Source organism: Mus caroli, unplaced genomic scaffold, assembly GCF_978045245.1.
Source record: "Mus caroli unplaced genomic scaffold, Mus_caroli_1 scaffold_5, whole genome shotgun sequence".
In the NCBI taxonomy this organism is placed as follows: Eukaryota; Metazoa; Chordata; class Mammalia; order Rodentia; family Muridae; genus Mus; species Mus caroli.
In genome coordinates this window covers 122,976,543-122,992,847 of record NW_028227260.1, presented here as the reverse complement: position 1 = coordinate 122,992,847, position 16,305 = coordinate 122,976,543, and the positions used below count along the sequence as shown (strand labels likewise).

Genomic DNA, 16,305 nt, shown 5'->3' with positions numbered 1-16,305 from the left:
ACATTTCAAATGCTACCCCCAAAGCCCCCTGTATCCCCGCCCTGCTCCCCAACCCACACACTCCTGCTTCCTGGCCCTGGCATTTTTCCATACTGGGGCATATGATCTTCACAAGACCAAAGGGCCTCTCCTCCCACTGATGGCCGACTAGGCCATCCTCTGCTATATATGCAGCTAGAGACACGAGCTCTGGGGGTATTGGTTAGTTCATATTGTACTGGTTAGTACATATTGTTGTTCCTCCTATAGGTCGCAGATCCCTTTAGCTCCTTGGGTACTTTCTCTAGCTCCTCCATTGGGTGCCCTGTGTTCCATCCAATAGATGACTGTGAGCATCCACTTCTGTGTTTGCCAGGCACTGGCATAGCCTCACAAGAGACAGCTATATCAGGGTCCTGTCAGCAAAACCTTTTTGGCATATGCAATAGTGTCTGCATTGGGTGGTTAGTTTTTACACTCCCTATTTTATTCCCCTCCCCGATCCAGCCTCCAACTGTTCCACATCCCATACCTCCTCTCCACCCCCCTGTCTCCTCATGGATGTCCTCACCTGCCACTCCACCTGACCTTTAAATACCATGAGGCCGCCAGTCTCTTGAGTGTTAGGTGCATCATCTCTGAATGAACACAGACATGGAAGTTCTCTATTGTATGTGTGTTGGGGCCACATATCAGCTGGTACATGCTGTCTGTTTGGTGGTCCAGTGTTTGAGAGATCTTGGGGGTCCAGATTAATTGAGACTGCTGGTCCTCCTACAGGATTGCCCTTTTCTTCAGCTTCTTTCAGCCTTCCCTAATTCAACAACAGGGGTCAGCTATTTTGTTCATTGGTTGGGTGCAAATATCTACATCTGATTCTTTCAGCTGCTTGTTGTGTCTTTCAGAGAGCAGTCATGATAGATTCCTTTTTTGTGAGCCATCTATAGCCTCAGTAATAGTGTCAGGCCTTGGGACCTCCCTTGAGCTAGATCCCACTTTGGGCCTGTCACTGGACATTCTTTTTCTCAGGCTCCTCTCCATTTCCAGCCCTGTAATTCTTTCAGACAGGAACAATTATGGGTCAGAGTTTTGACTGTGGGATAGCAACCCCATCCCTCACTTGATGTCCTGTCTTCCTGCTGGAGACGGACTCTGTAAGTTCCCTCTCTCTACTGTCCTGCATTTTATCTACAGCCTTTGAGTCCTGAGAGTCTCTCACCTCCTAGGTCTCTGGTACATTCTGGAGAGTCCCCACCACCACCTACCTCCCAAGGTTGCTTGGTTTCTTTCTTTCTTTTCTTTCTTTCTTTCTTTCTTTCTTTCTTTCTTTCTTTCTTTCTTTCTTTCTTTCTTTCTTTCTTTCTTTCTTTCTTTCTTTTCTTTTCTTTCTTTTCTTTCTTTTCTTTCTTTCTTTCTTTCTTTCTTTCTTTCTTTCTTTCTTTCTTTTTTTTAGGTATTTATTTCATTTACATTTCCAATGCTATCCCAAAAGTCCCCCACCCACCCACTCCCACTTCTTGGCCCTGGCGTTCCCCTGTACTGAGGCATATAAAGTTTGCAAGTCCAATGGGCCTCTCTTTCCACTGATGGCCAGCTAGGCCATCTTCTGATACATATGCAGCTAGAGACACGAGCTCCAGGGGGGGTATTGGTTAGTTCATATTGTTGTTCCAACTATAGGGTTGCAGATCCCTTTAGCTCCTTGGGTACTTTCTCTAGCTTCTCCATTGGGGGCCCTGTGATCCATCCAATAGCTGACTGTGAGCATCCACTTCTGTGTTTGCTAGGCCCCAGCATAGTCTCACAAGAGACAGCTATATCTGGGTCCTTTCAGCAAAATCTTGCTAGTGTATGCAATGGTGTCAGCATTTGGAAGCTGATTATGGGATGGATCCCCAGATATGGCAGTTTCTAGATGGTGCATCCTTTCATCTCAGCTCCAAACTTTTTCTGCTGGCCGTCAGGGCTTCAGTTCTTTTCCCTCACCCAATACCAGATCAGGTTCTCCTCTCCAACTACTACATCCCCCCAATCCCCCATCCACTTTCCTTCCCAGTTCCCTCCCTCCTCCCAATATGTGATTGCTTTCTTCTCAAGTGGGACTGAAGTACCCTCACTTGGGCACTTCATCTTGTTGACCTTTTCGAGTTCTGTAGACTGTATCTTGGGTATTCGAACTTTATTTATTTATTTATTTATTTATTTATTTATTGGCTAATGTCCCCTTATTAGTGAGTACATGCCATGCACATCCTTTTGGGTCTGAGTTACCTCACTCAGGATGATATTTTCTATTTCCATCCATTTGCCTGCAAAACTCAAGATGTCCTTATTCCTAATTGTTGAGTAGTATTCCATTGTGCAAATGAACCACATTTTCTGTACCCATTCTTCTGTCATGGAATATCTAGGTTGCTTCCAGCTTCTTGCTATTACAAATAAGGCCACTATGAACATAGTGGAACATGTGCCCCTGTGGCATGGTGGGGCATCTTTTGGGTATATTCCTAAGAGTGTTATAGCTGGGTCTTCATGTAGATCTATTTCCAATCTTCTGAGGGACCTCCAGACTGATTTCCAGAGTGGTTGCACCAGTTTGCAATCCCACCAGCAATGGAGAAGTATTCCCCTTTCTCCACATTCTCTTCAACATTTGTTGTCACCATTTTCTTAAGAAATAATTAATTTTAATTATAATAACCCATGTTTATTAAGTATCTATTTTAAAGGGTTAAACACTCAGTATAATCCCCAGAATTTTTCCCAATAATTATGAATTATGCAACTGAAATTTACAGAGACTTATTAATACATTTCAGGGCATTATTATAAGATTCAACCTGATGACTGATCAAAACATTGCCTTGGTTTTATCTAGTTTACAAATATTCAAGCACAATTCCTACTTAAAACAACTAAATTAGGTTCACACTACAGTTCTGCCTCTTTGGAGCTATGTAACCACTTTGAATTCGGAAATTTTGTTTAGACAGATGGATGCTAAGTGTACATCTTAAACTTCTCTGTAAAAGACTTTCTCTTCTGGCATTTCCCTGTCATACTGCTTCTTCTCCCTCCAGAATCACAAGAGTTGATCATCTGCTTCAAATGCCCTAGTCACTGCCAACGTATCTCCATATGCATCCTCTGTCATCATGCTCCAGATTCTCCCCTAATTTTCTTCATTTGTATGAGTTATGATAATATGTTTATGGCATTCCTTCAGTGAGAGTAATCCAATATGAAAACATTGTCTTTCTCCATCTGTTTCTACACTTAGGCTAGCTATCACATTTTAATTAGCAAGTACTACTCTGAAGCAGTCGTCCAGAACACAAAGAAAATGATCAATACTTCTGCTTCAAGTCCAGATGTAGGATAATGAGACTCCTGGACACAAACACTATTAGAACAGGTGATATATGGTCACAGAATTGGCAGATTATTAAACCACTAATAATGCCCTTGTTCCATTTGCCCAGGGAAAATAACTTCAAGGGATTCACCCCATCCTTACTCATTAATACATTTTCCGGTTACGATGGAGCATTTATTAGGTGGATTGTTAATCATAGAAGTAGAGACAGTATCAAGCTGGGTGATTTGAGAACATACTTTCTTAATCTCAAATTTTCTCGCCAATAAGAAAACATTTTGTCTAATATTGATTCAGTCACCTGCATCATATTCTGTCTTTTAGGTTTTAATTGCAGTTGCTTCAGCCTTTGCTGTTCTTCCAATTCAAGTGTCATTTGCAACTAGGAAATGTTTTCAACATTCTCATCCAAATAATTACAGTCATATAAAAATCTGTTAATGAAACATTAGAGCTAGGGGCTTAATTGCTGAAAAATCAATGCTTGAGCTAAAATACTCAGTTATGGTTCCATGGTAACAAGATCTATTATTAACTGTATAAATGTTATCTAATTGAAATGAACATACTACTTTAGGTAATTTAAAGACTATATATAAGATAATATGCTATTTAAAAATAAAATAATTGTTGAAATAGACTTCTGGTTGAAAATTATGGAGAAATTCGCATTTTTTCAATTATTTTCTGCTTATCAAATTTCATGCTCAGTATTTTCTATCAATTTAATGTAGATAATCCTCAACTGCTTTTGAAATATGATGGTATTTAATGTCCACATGTCAAATTTATATAATGTTTTTCTCTAAAGAAGGAAATGTTTTGCAGAAAATGAAAGTATACACTTCATGACATAAAGGAGCTTATATAGGGTATATCCAAAGCACAGAAACCAGGTCAGCAGGTTGTTCTATGAAGGAAATTTCCACTATGCCGGGGTCTAGCAAACACAGAAGTGGATGCTCACAGTCAGCTATTGGATGGATCACAGGGCCCCCAATGGAGGAGCTAGAGAAAGTACCCAAGGAGCTAAAGGGATCTGCAACCCTATAGGTGGAACAACATTCTGAACTAACCAGTACCCCGGAGCTCTTGACTCTAGCTGTATATGTATCAAAAGATGGCCTAGCCGGCCATCACTGGAAAGAGAGGCCCATTGGACTTGCAAACTTTATATGCCCCAGTACAGGGGAACGCCAGGGCCAAAAAGTGGGAGTGGGTGGGTAGAGGAGTCGGGGAGGGGAGGGTATGGGGGACTTTTGGGATAGCATTGGAAATGTAAATGAGGAAAATACCTAATAAAAATATTTAAAAAAAAACTTATAACAGTTCAACTCCAAAAGAAAAAAAGAATGTTCATGAATTTTTCAAGTATGATGAGTATGACAAAGACAATAAAATATTGTACACTTGTATCAAGTTAATAAAACATAAAAAATCTTAAGTAGGTGTATTACTGCCATCCACACAAAATGACTGAATAGTACATCTAATAATTGCACAACTGAGGACTCAGAGTAAGTGCACTAAGAGGATGATTCAGGAGAAAGAAACAATACTGAGATTTTCTTGCCTCAACACTGTCTATATTGCAGGAAAGAAGATATAAGCCTGGGATGTACAGCAGTATTTCCAAAGATATATAAGACAATATTAGTAGCTTTTGCCCATAGACTAAAGGCAAATTCCCCTCTCCTAGAAAAAGAACACAGCTCTGAGAAAGACTTTATGGCACTTCAAATACTGGAAGAAGTGTTTTATCAAAATGTACTTATTGGTTAGTGTGTTGGTCAGCAGGATATAAAATAAAAGCACACAGTATTTGCCCATAATAAGTAGCTTTTAATCAGTCTGGAAAAAGTATAGAAAAATTCCAAGTTCAAACACGTATGAAGATTTAAAAAATTATAACATAAAATTCAGCTCATGTTTCTGGAACAATTCCAGATAAAGAACAAGTTATGGAGTGATCTGAGTGTATATCTTGATGGATCTTCAATTTCTAGTACTTTGTTGATATTAAAAGACTAAGCACAAAAACACTATGGGTTTTTAAAAAGTCATAATAAATAACTTTACTTAAACAATTATGCTCCTTCTCTACAGTGTATTTATGGACTATATATATTAATTTTCAAATATTTATAACCTAATTGTAGGACAAGGACACATACATACAAACAGTGTTTCATATATTCCAGGCTGGCTTTAAATTCATACATAGCAAAGCACAACCATGAACTTCTTAATGTAGCTCTACCTCCCAAGTTTTGAGATTACATGTGTGCTAAGCCTGGTTATATATGGCTGAGTATCATACTCACACATGCTCCAGTGTGGAGCTATGGCTTTTGAACGTATTTATTTTTAAAGAAGAAGATATAGACAAGAAAATTAATGGTCTTATGGAAAATGACAACTTTTAAGAAAAATCAATTTAGAATCCTATAGTGATGTTACAGAAATAGGACTTTAAGGATTAGTGACTGCACAGGATGTGGAAATGCTGTAAATTCTGGAGTCAAGGAGATTTGGTTTGATTTTAAACTGACATTTCTGTGGTATGTTATTTTGATATGAAAGAAAGTTCAACAAAAATGTATTATGTGCAAAAATAATCTAATCAAATATTTCTAGGTATATATATAAAAGGAACAAAAGTATGTTTGTAACAAAACATGACTATATTTTTATAACAATATTATGCCTAATACCTAAAGTATCTGTGTGAATTTTTGCTATCGCTAACATCTAACATAATAACTTAATGGAATAAAGAAGATTTATTTTGGTTCATGTTTTTTTTTCCTGAGGATTTGGTGTTATAGTACATCATGTTAGAGGTGTGTAGTGTAATGGAGCCACATAAAACATGGTAGACAGGAAGCAGGAAGGTCAGACAAAAACAAGATATAACCTCCAAAGACATGTAATCTGCAGAACACATTTTTATAGGAACCATATCCTGTAACCCACATTCTTGCATTTCCCCAAAATTGAATTATAATGTATAAAAGAGTCCTTCAACACATATTCAAGTATTCAGAAGTTGTTTTCCCCCAAGCAAGTAATAATTCTTCAAAACATTATGCTAAATGAAAAACCCCTAGATGTAAAAGATATTATATGATCATGTTCATATGAAATGTTCTAGGAAAAAACCCTATAAATACTGAAAGCAGATGGATGGTTACCTATAATGCAGGCAGAGATAAGGAGTTAAGCAAATGAGCATAACAGGTATTTTGGGAATGACACAAAGATTCCAAAATTGATTTGTGGTCATCATGGACCAATTCAATGAATCATGTAAAACATAATTAATTACAGATTTCATGTGAGTGAATTTTATCTTGTCAGTTATAAGCCAAGAGCTAGGTTTTTTCAAAGTGCTAAGTGAATGAACCATGATGGAATTAAAGTGCCAAATGCTGTATGATGGTGATCTTATAGTACTATACTATAAGTGGTATGTTTGACTATCTTTAAAGCAATCAGTAATTGTCTTCTCAACTCATGGGCCTTTAGTAGGAAATGATGGGCTGTGTTTTTCCTAGATGGTGAGGAAATATGACAAAGAACCAGGAAGAATAGGGAAATAATATTAATGCTGAAGTGAGTGTGTAATAAGTTCAATAATTTATTTTCTTATAGACTTTAATAGTGTAAAGTATCTGTCCTATTGGAATGTGAATATTAGAATCTTTTGACTTCAGAACTGGCACTGGTAAAGGACGGGTAGAATGTGTGTGACAAGTAACATGCATCAATGATAGAGTAGTGGGCTACCCCACATGGTGCTAGGAATTAGGCTAATCTGGCTGTAGCTGTCTAGTGCTGTAACAAGACATGAAGCTTGATTTCTTTTCCTGTTTGTTAAAATATTATCACAAAAGAAACTTTAAAATAATTTACTATGGCTCACATTTCAAAGATTTAATGCATCATGGCAGGAAGTCAAGAAAGCAGGAATTTGAAACAGCTGGTTAAATAGTATTCATGATCAGGGAGCAGACTCTGATGGATGCTTGTACTCAGTACACGTTCTTTTTTATGCAATCCTGGATCCTGGCTGAGGAAATGGTGCTGCACACTCTTAGAATGTTCTTCCCATCACAACAAACATAATGTAATTCATTAAAATCATGACCTGTGGTGGGTAACAACTGGAATGTAAAAAAATAAAAATAATAAAAAAAATCATGACAAGAGGTTAGTCACCCACAAGTGTATCTGGAGACTTATCTTGTAAATAATTCCAAATCCTGTCAAATGGAAAACACTACCCATCACAGACACAAATTTGGGAAGAGTTTAGGTCATAGAATATTGATGTGGTATCTTTTATTTGTTATGATGTGGCAGGTGAGTAAGCAAGAATAGATTTTCATTTAAGATAGGATATAGCAAAGTGACCACATTGAGAGTGTGTAGGGTAAAGGTAGTATTGTGAACCCTGTGTGTAAAATAATTTGTGATCAAGTATCATACAAGCACTAACCTTCAAATCTTGTGAGTTATTTAATTAAGTAGTTCTGTCAACACTATGCCCTTTAACTCTCCAAGAGATTCGATAATGTACTGGGATAGGGAGGACCTCCAAATGTCTTATCTAAGTTGTCTAGAGTTGTAAAGATTTCCTACCCATCTTGAAACAAATCCTTACAGTGCTTGATCTAAGTGATGTGATAAGATCATGACCTTTTCAGAAATGCCTTTGATGTCAATCCTAATTCCACTAAATTTTACCTGACAGGGAAAGAATGAAACATTATAGGCTCGTTTGTCAAGCATCCTAGTAATCTCTCATGGCAATAATCTGCTCCAACTCAGCCCTGCAGTAATAGGGTGTGGGAGTGATTTACCCTGACTGGGAATAAACTTGTTAAGTGTTCAAACATTGATTAATGAAGTAAAAATGCACTAGGTAGACCTTGAAGTGATAAACTGGACAGGAACCTTGGCAGAAAGTGCTTCCTGCCCACTAGCATGCTATGATTTATTCTGAGAATGATGATTTTCTTACCCACATACCTACAACGCCATGGGAAAAATCAGTATTGATAGGTAAGATACAGAAGGGAAAACCATCACATATTACTCCTAATTTAAGTTTTAATCACCTTTATAAAGGTGAAGAAATATTCATGGTGAAATTTGTAAAAGCCCATTTTTGCTCAGCTTACCTTTCTGTTATAAAATTTTAAAGCTGTTCTATCATCTTTTGATAATATAAACATAAAAGATCAAGGAAATTGAAATTGCATTTTTATTTTTACAGGTACATTTTATGATTGACCATTTCAGCAAAGTAAGTATGTGATATTTTTAGTTGATTATTCATTAAGTTTTAGAATGCTTTTAATCTCTTCTTCCTCAATTTATCTTCTTTCTCCAAACACCACCAGTACTCCAGCTATCAAACTAAAATGGAGATGGGGTAGGGGGGATATATTTTTTTCTTATTGTTATTCTTAATGTTTTCATAAATTGCTAAATTTCTTTCTGGTAAAAAATACTTCTATAGCAAACAGAAATTACTTAATGCTTAGAGTAATATTAGAATAGGGCATGTCTTGTGACTCAATGTGATACACAAAGTTTAACTTTAATACTTGGGGAGCTTTTTTTTTTTTTTTTTTTTAGACTAATGGCCTATGAAGTCTCACTGTTGTGTTTTTACCATGAGTTTGATTGTGTTTGGAGGGGAGTCTAAGGACAATGTTATGCCTTATTTTTTAAGGTCCTTATTTTGATGTTGCGTTTTAATGGCAGTCTTGTTTCTTTTGGATATTTTGAGGCATGAATTCATTATTTAGCCCAAGGCTAAATAATGAGAACCCCTTAAGTTCTCAGTGATCTACCTGCCTCAGCCTCTTAATTTCTCAATGTAATAAGGCAAATGTCTATCACTATAGCCTTGACCAATAAAAGTTCATTTATGTGACATTATTATTGTGTGAACATGGCATAGCATTAAAGGAATTTAAATACTAAATGAGAGCTAAAATGTGGGAGTTGTGACAAGTTCTGTTAGACCTGAAAGGTTCATCACTATTGCCTTACAGTTTCTTCCTCAAACTTCTGAATAGTTCCTGTTCATTACATTCTTCAAAACATGTCTGATGATAGTCCCTGCGTGAGCAATTAACTTACCAGGAATTACTCTTCCTTTAAAACTGAGAAGTTTTTAGTTTGATAACACAAAGAAAATCCCGATGTCTCGGCCCCCAACTAGTACCCTTATAAATTACTGACAAATTACTGTAAATGGCTCTTCTTGCAATGCTGTCACTGATAGATAAATCTATGCTTTATAGTTCTGGCTTTTATTGTCTCTTAAAACATCATCAGATTGATTTTAGAGTAGCAATGATATAAAATAAATACACAAGATATACTCCCAATAAAACAGAAGAAAAGCATCCTTCTTTGTTTCTGAGAATTATAGCGTGAAAAGGAAAAACATTCCTGAGCACCTTTTGGTTCCAGCAGAAACATGTTTGTTTCTAATTTGTAAATTGTGGAGTCAGTTCATTGTATAAAAACTACAGAACTCATGGAAAGTCCAATATTTTCATTGTACATTTATCATTAAGAAATACTAGTTTTGATGAGCTGTAAGAGAAAATCTAGTTCTTATGGTTTAATAGAGATATATTCATATAATACATTCATCAGTTATAATTTTGTATCTCACTTATATTGGTCCAAAACAATATATAAATACAGAGCTAACAACTCTGAGCATGAAAAGTCTAGTCTGCTTCTTCGCAGGTTTCTGCATTAATTTATTCATGTTTTATAAACACCTAGATACCTTATCAGTGATACTTATAGAGATAAAGATAAACTATTCTTTTTTTCTTCACACTTAACAGTGATAAACAAACATTTGTAACATGGATAAGTCTTAATTAACTATAATATGTAGAGAGGCAAATGCTAATTAAGGCACTTTAAAATTAAGTAGCACATTTATCTTTTATTTCAGTCTTTGTCATTGAAATGTATTATAAAACTGTAGTCCATTTAATTATCTTGGTAAGTACAGTTTAGAGAAGATAATTGTGTTTTACTTTAGTATTTGTAATATTTCTTAGGGGCTCATATTCTTTATTCTGAAACCAATTACTATTGTTCAGACAAAGTTGGATAGTGGAATGAATCCTTGTAACAGCACATCATTTCTTGGGAGATGAAACTGTTTCTCTTTTAGTAAATCCAAGATACCTGCTTGCTTAGTCACAATGCTTCTTTTTTCTCATAAAAGTTTGAGTATAGAACATGAAATTAAATGTTTCATTAGTTGAGCTTCATTTAATTAACGTTTTACTGTACATAAAATCCTAATTAGTAATGGAGAGATCTGGCTGCTTTGGGGAAGAAGTAATTTGTTCAGTTTGGAATATGAGATTTTTGTTTGGAAAATAGGCTGACTCCATGATGGTATCCAGAAGGGATCAACCACATGCGTGAAGAGAAATCACATACTATGCAAAATAATGAGCTAAAGTTAAAATGTTTATGGTGAAGAAAAACACTGAACACGAGATACATCTATTTGATGAGCTTTGTATGAAGGACCGATGAGAAATCCTTGTTTAGAATGGACTCAAATGTTTCCCTTCTCAAAATGCACTTCACTTATAGATACTCATATTGCTTTGTAATATCTACAGAAACATTTTATTAGACATGTTTACCACTATACCCCAAATGTCATACCTAGATTTAACTTACACACTTTCATTTTATTGTTCAACAGATCTGTCCATCAGTTTTCTGAGGTGATACCTGAGTCCTTGCAGAAACTTGATGACTTCTTATTTGTTAAATTCATAACTGGATTTGTTAAACTTCTATACCTTTCTTCTCAGTCTTTTACCATTCTACAATAAAAAAAAAGAACCTAGTTTTTTTGGGGTTTGGTTTTGGTTTTGGTTTTTTATTTGTTTTTGTTTTTGTTTTTTGGTTTTTTTTTGTTTGTTTGTTTGTTTTCTGTTTTGGTTCCTTACTATTTCCTAATTAGCTTTCTAAACTTTTTCTATATCAAACAAAGAAGGAGTCATTGAGATGAATAAATGTCTTATGGAGACTGATATAGCAGAATTAATCACAAATGGAAATTGTGATGAAATTACCATAAAATTGTCACATCATTCCCTTTTTTTATTTTAGCTGGCTTCTACCAGGACAGTTTGTAATTCGCAGTGAATCATAGTAACAGTTCTGATTATTTCCAAGTCAGTGGCTTGTTATGACTTTGTATTTCTTTCTCCAACAATGCAAATCAGAGTGTTTTATGTAAAATTCTGTGTGCTTCAGTGTATGGTGCTAGACTCTTAGTTATTACTCTCTCTTTTTTGAAAAAGCATGTGTCTTTCAAGACACTGCAGGTCAATTCTAAATCAACTTTTTGCTGAAATTTTAGAAAATTGCAAGCTATTTCAAAGCCAACTTTTTTTTTTAATTTTTAATATTTTTATTACATATTTTCCTCAATTACATTTCCAATGTTATCCCAAAAGTCCCCCATAGCGCCCCCCACTTCCCTACCCACCCATTCCCATTCTTTTGGCCCTGGCATTCCCCTATATTGGGGCATATAAAGTTTGCAAGTCCAATGGGCCTCTCTTTCCAGTGATGGCCGACTAGGCCATCTTTCAATACATATGCAGCTAGAGACAAGAGCTCCGGGGTTCTGGTTAGTACATCATGTTGTTCCAACAATAGGGTTGCAGATCCCTTTACCTCCTTGGGTACTTTCTCTAGCTCCTCCATTGGGAGCCCTGTGATACATCCAATAGCTGACTGTGAGCATCCACTCCTGTGTTTGCTAGGCCCCTGCATCGTCTCACAAGAGACAGCTATATTTGGGTCCTTTCAGCAAAATCTTGCTAGTGTATGCAATGGTGTCAGCGTTTAGAAGCTGCTTATGGGATGGATCCCTGGATACGGCAGTCTCTAAATGGTCCATCCTTTCATCACAGCTACGAACTTTGTCTCTGTAACTCCTTCCCTGGGTGTTTTGTTCCCAATTCTAAGAAGGGGCACAGTGTCCACACTTTGGTCTTCATTCTTCTTGAGTTTCATGCGTTTAGCAAATTGTATCTCATATCTTGGGTATCCTAAGTTTTGGGCTAATATCCACTTAGTGAATACATATTGTGTGAGTTCTTTTGTGATTGTGTTACTTCACTCAAGATGATGCCCTCCAGGTCCATCCATTTGGCTAGGAATTTCATAAATTCATTCTTTTTAATAGCTGAGTAGTACTCCATTGTGTAAATGTACCATAATTTCTGTATCCATTCCTCTGTTGAGGGACATCTGGGTTCTTTCCAGCTTCTGGCTATTATAAATAGGGCTGCTATGAACATAGTGGAGCATGTGTCCTTTTTACCGGTTGGGACATCTTCTGGATATATGCCCAGGAGAGGTATTGCTGGATCCTCTGGTAGTACTATGTCCAATTTTCTGAGGAACTGCCAAACTGATTTCCAGAGTGGTTGTACAAGCTTGCAATCCCACCAACAATGGAGGAGTGTTCCTCTTTCTCCACATCCTCGCCAGCATCTGCTGTCACCTGAATTTTTGATCTTAGCCATTCTGACTGGTGTGAGGTGGAATCTCAGGGTTGTTTTGATTTGCATTTCCCTGTTCTCCTGACAAAGGATGGGATAAAAAAGTAGGGGAGTATAAAGGTTTAGAAGGGTACCTCAAGTAATTTTCTCTAGGTAAAGGTTTGAAAATGTAAAAACTTTCTGCTGAATCAAACAAACAAAAATACATCTTCCTACAAAACAAAGCAAAACAAATAAAAACCAACAAACAAATAAACAACAACAACAAACAGAAGTAAGGAACTACTTAGGTAAACTTCAAACTTAAATATAATCATACAAGCCCTACCATGACAGAACTTTGTTTTACCTCACCAGTTGTCTGTGAAAGAACATTACCTTTTATGAATGAACATGGGTAACTAAAGAGGTGAAAATGTGACACAATGGAGAAGGTGAAAATGTTAAAATGATAAGCAGAAAGTAATACCTTTTAAACAGAAAGAAATAGGCAAAAAAAATACTACACTCTATTAATAACACACCCCTTTTTGTGTCAACAAATTTCACATTCTTTCCCTTGGATTATCTGACAAAATTTGTTCCATCTTGAAGGTTGCAATCAATACAATAGAGTGAAATCTATGAGGACATTAATATCGTCTTTGGAAATAAATGGTCTAAAATAGTTGGAAACCTTCCTTCTTGTTAGTAAATGTTCGAGGAGTTGGATTTTTAACCCAAGATGACTTGGCTTAGATTCTAAGAAAAGTTCACTCTTTTTTTTTTGGGGGGGGGGCACGTGATAAGAATGTGTAGTTAGTATTTCTTATATACCCTGAAAAACTATTGTTCTCATATGGTGAAAGGGAAACATTCATGATCTGATCTGTCTCTTCTGTTTCTCAAGAAAACACAACTGAAAATAAAGTCCTTCTGCCTGAAATCCTCCATCGATAAAGAATATGTAGGGGCCTTTTACTTCTTTTTATGCCAAGCATTATTAAATTTCAATAAATGACACATTTTGGCAAAAATATGTAAATAGGAATGAGAAAGAAAAGAGGTTACTGTAATTTGGAGAAAGCCTGTCTTTAAAACATTCACCCCACAGGGCCCCGAATGGAGGAGCTAGAGAAAGTATCCAAGAAGCTAAAGAGATCTGCAACCCTGTAGGTGCAACAACATTATGAACTAACCAGTACCCCGGAGCTCTTGACTCTAGCTGCATATGTATCAAAAGATGTCCCAGTTGGCCATCACTGTAAAGAGAGGCCCATTGGACTTGCAAACTTTATATGCCCCAGTACAGGGGAACGCCAGGTCCAAGAAGTGGGAGTGGGTGGGTAGGGGAGTGGGGGGAAGGTATGGGGGACTTTTGGGATAGCATTGGACATGTAATTGATGAAAATACGTAATAAAAAATATTTAAAAAAAAAACCATTCACCCCAGAGTCAAGCAGCAAGCTCTTCTATAGTCAAAAGTAAAAATCAAAATATTATTACAGCATTCATGGACCTATCTGAATCTAATATGTAGTTTGGCAATACTTCATTCTTCTAGGTATATGCCCAGGAGAGGAATTGCTGGATCTTCCGGTAGTACTATGTCCAATTTTCTGAGGAACTACCAGACTGATTTCCAGAGTGGTTGTACAAGCTTGCAATCCCACCAGCAATTGAGGAGTGTTCATTTTTTTCCACATCCTCTTCAGCATTTGATGTCACTTGAATTTTTGATCTTAGCCATCCTGACTGGTGTGAGGTGGAATCTCAGGGTTGTTTTGATTTGCATTTCCCTGATGATTAAGGATGTTGAACATTTTTTCAAGTGCTTCTCAGCCCTTTGGTATTCCTTGGTTGAGAATTCTTTGTTTAGCTCTGTACCCCATTTTTAATGAAGTTATTGAATTTCTGGAGTCCAGCTTCTTGAACTCTATGTATATATTGGATATTAGTCCTCTATCAGATTTAGGATTGGTAAAAATCCTTTCCCAAACTATTGGTGGCCTTTTTGTCTTGATGAAAGTATCTTTTGCCTTACAGAAGCTTTGCAATGTTATGAGGTCCCATTTGTTGATTCTTGATCTTACAGCACAAGCCATTGCTGCTCTGTTCAGGAATTTTTCCCTTGTGCCCATATCTTAGAGGCTTTTCCCCACTTTCTCCTCTATAAAATTCAGTCTCTCTGGTTTTATGTGGAGGTCTTTGATCCACTTAGACTTGAGCTTTGTACAAGGAGATAAGAATGGATCAATTTGCATTCTTCTACATGATAACCACCAGTTGTAACACTAACCTGGCGATCCATCCCATAGTCAGCCACCAAATGCAGACACTATTGCACATGCCACCAAGATTTTACTGAATAGACCCTGATATAGCTGTCTCATGTGAGGCTATGCAGGTACCTGGCAAATACAGAAGTGGATGCTCACAGTCATCTCTTGGATGGGACACATGGCCCCAATGGAGGAGCTAGAAAAAGTATCCAAGGAGCTGAAGTGGTCTGCAACCCTATAGGTGGAACAACATTATGAACTAACTAGTTACCCCCAGAGCTCATGTCTTTGGCTGCATATGTAGCAGAAGATGGCCTAGTCAGTCATCATTGGAATAGAGGCCCCTTAGTCAAGCAAACTTTATATGCCCCAGTACAGGGAAAAGCCAGGGCCAAGAAGTGGGACTGTGTGGGTAGGGGAGGAGGAGCGGGAGGGTATAGGGGAGTTTCAGATAGCATTTGAAATGTAAATGAAGAAAACATCTAATAAAAAAAGAAAAATATTTTGGAAGTCATCTATTTCAGTTACTTGAGTTCTTCACAGCCCTTTCATGACAAATGGCATGAAATGCATACAAGCATGGCACATTTAATTATGCCAGTCACTGTCTTCTGAATATATTTGACCTAATGACCTTTTGAAGATGAGGATTGTAAAATCAGACACAGGCATTAGGTATTTAGGGGGAAGATGGTATGAAACTAGGAATCTGTCTTTTAATTTTCAGAGGTAACCTTTACAGTCATCTGGATAGGGATCACTCATCTGCATCATTCTGCTAACTCACCAGATATAGATACAGCTAGAAATTCATTGTCTCTCTCTGCACGAAAACAATGATTAAATCTCTTTACTTCCTTTGGTATTAGTGTTCATTCATTTATATTTCAATCTAATTATATTAATATTAATCATATGCGTGTGTCTGAGAGATTGAGAAAGAAAGAGAGAGAGAGAGAGAGAGAGAGAGAGAGAGAGAGAGAGAGAGAGAGAGAGAGAGAGTATTTTGAAGGACTTTATAAGATGCCTCACTGATGTGAGGTATAACTACCCATTTCCTTCTCCTACCAACTTGTTTATTCTATTTTAAAAGAACATAAAC

General features: G+C 36.8%; 1 protein-coding gene across 2 annotated transcripts in view; it reads left to right on the top strand.

Annotated features, from left to right (window-relative positions):
- Positions 1–16,305, top strand: part of Tenm1 (teneurin transmembrane protein 1) — an 889,421-nt gene that overhangs the window by 150,948 nt on the left and 722,168 nt on the right. For both annotated transcript variants that reach the window (XM_029473263.2, XM_029473264.2), the window contains one exon: positions 8,637–8,666. The gene's annotated coding sequence lies outside the window, so the exon portion shown is untranslated. The remainder of the gene's footprint in view (positions 1–8,636; positions 8,667–16,305) is intronic.